The sequence below is a fragment of the Pteropus alecto genome, unplaced genomic scaffold (assembly GCF_000325575.1).
Source record: "Pteropus alecto unplaced genomic scaffold, ASM32557v1 scaffold102, whole genome shotgun sequence".
Classification (NCBI taxonomy): Eukaryota; Metazoa; Chordata; class Mammalia; order Chiroptera; family Pteropodidae; genus Pteropus; species Pteropus alecto.
In genome coordinates, this window is record NW_006432224.1 from 118,365 (window position 1) to 120,728 (window position 2,364).

The window sequence follows — 2,364 nt, forward strand, 5'->3', positions numbered from 1 at the left end:
GATGGGTTCCGGGTGCCGCGGAGCCGGCCCCCGCAGGGTGGGTCCCGGGCTACGGGAGGGTGAGCGTGGAGAGGAGGGGAGTGAATGGGAGGGGGCGTTAAGAGAAGGGGTGTAGGAGCGGGCGGTGGTGAGGAAGCGGGTTTATTTGCCAGATCCATGTGGGGTTCCCAGATCTGGCAAATGAAACTATACAGGACGGCCAGTTAAGTTTGCATGTCAGATGAACAAATACTTCCCTCGCGTGGGTCCCATGCGACATTTGGTGCCGGTCCCCAAAACCCTCCCAGCATTTCTGCAGAGGTAAGAAGAAAGGATTCTTTGTGGGAAGTGCAATTTAAGTGCCTTTGACTGTGCATAACCGTTATTTCTTTTTTTATACTTTGTTTATTGTGAAATATAAAACACATAGAAAATACATAAAACAAATAAATAGTGGAACAAAGTAAGATTATGAAGTTAATCTCTGGGTGACCATCTCCCCGGCCAAGACCTAGGTGGTTGGCAGCTGCCAACCTTTCTGCAGCTCAGCCGTCTCCCACACGCGAGGGGACGATTCTCCTGCTTTTCTTTGCTGTTTTATGTTCTAAGGGTAGGGCAGGGTCGGAAAACTATAGCCTGTGGACCAAACCTGACACCAGACTGTTTTAAAAGTTTTAATGGAATATAATTACACCCATTCCTTTATATACTGTCTATGGCTTCTCTCATGCTTCAAGATCAGAGACCTGGAAGGCCGGCTAAGCCTAAAATATTCGTATCTGGCTCTTTTCGGAAAAACTTCGCTGTCCTTGTTGTGGTGTATGATCCACAAAGCTGGTCGTTTGCTGCCCCCTGTCGAGTCCCCAGCTGCGGAAGGGGTGGCTGCTGCCTGCGCACCGCAGCCCACTTCTCTGGCAGTTTCCTTGGCTTTATGGAGACACCTAGCCAGAGAATACCTTGGAGCAACCCTTCGTCGACTGATACTATTATAGGATGAATTGTCTTGCCACTTCATTTTTAATTTTTAAATATTGATTTTGTATCCTACCATCTTGCTGACCTCGCGAATGAGCTCTGATAAATTTTTAGTAGATTCCTTAAGATTTTCCACATAAAGCTCAGTTCATCTGCAAATAGTTTTACTTCTTTTCCAATCAGGTTGCCTTTCTTTTTCATATCTAATGCCCCAGCTGGAAACTCATGTTGAATCTGCTGAATATGAGGAAAAGAGCAGACGTCCTTGTCTTATTGCTTGTTTTCTGCACTATCGTTGTCATTTAATTACATCCTTAGACATTCTGTGCCCATCAACATAGTTGTCTAACTACTGCTTTTTGCAGTTGTGTTTTAAATCAGATTGAGAGGGGGAGTTTTAAACAAAAAGACATTTATATTTTCTTTTATTCTTATTTATGTACTTTTAGAGTGCTCTTTATTTTTTCACATGGATTCCAGTTACTATCTAGTGTGCTTTTATTTCAGCCTGAAGGACTTCCACTGGTATTTCTTAAAAGGCAAGTCTATTTGCCACACATTCTCTTGGTTTTTGTTTATCTAGAGGTCATGAGCCAAGAGCTTAAATCTTCAGTGAGCATAGGACAAGATGGGAAGGACTGGGAGTTGTTGCAATCAGGAACAGAGGATGGTATAATCTGATAGCAAGTGTTGTTCTTAAGGGAAGCAGAAGGAATAATGGTTTAAAAGTGGCAGGGACTCACTTCATGCCATAATATGTATGGATGTTGGATGATAAAAAGCCACTACTTTCCATGGGGGAGGGAGGTGTTCATTAGAAAGTAACATGATGAGAATATTGCAAAATAAATCAAAGGTGTTGCTGATGACAGTCTTTAAGTTCCACAGGGTTCAGGGATGGAGATGGGGGTAATAGAGAAGTAGCAACCTAAACAAGATTAGATATATTCAAAGCTTTTAATTTATTCAGTTTATCTATGTTTTTTTTTGGTTGTTGCCTGTGCTTTCGATGTCATATCTAAGGAATCATTGATAAATCCAGTATCATAAAGCTTTCCTGCTGTGTTCTTCTAAGAGTTTTGTACTTTTAGTTCTTATGTTTAGATTTGATCCATTTTGAGTTCATTTTTACATGTGGTGTAAAGTAAGAGTCCAACTTCATTCTTTTGCATTTGGATATCTGGTTTGCCCCGTATCATTTATCGAAAAGACTGTCCTTTCACCATTGAATAGACTTGGTACCTTTGTCAGCAATCAATTGACTAAACATGTGAGGGTTTATTTCTGGATTCTGTATTCTATTCCATTGAACTATATTGTCTGTCTTTATGGAAGTACCACACTGTTTTGTTTACTGTAGTTTGTATTAAGTTTTGCTATTAGGGAGGTTGCGGTCTCGCTTTTTTTTTT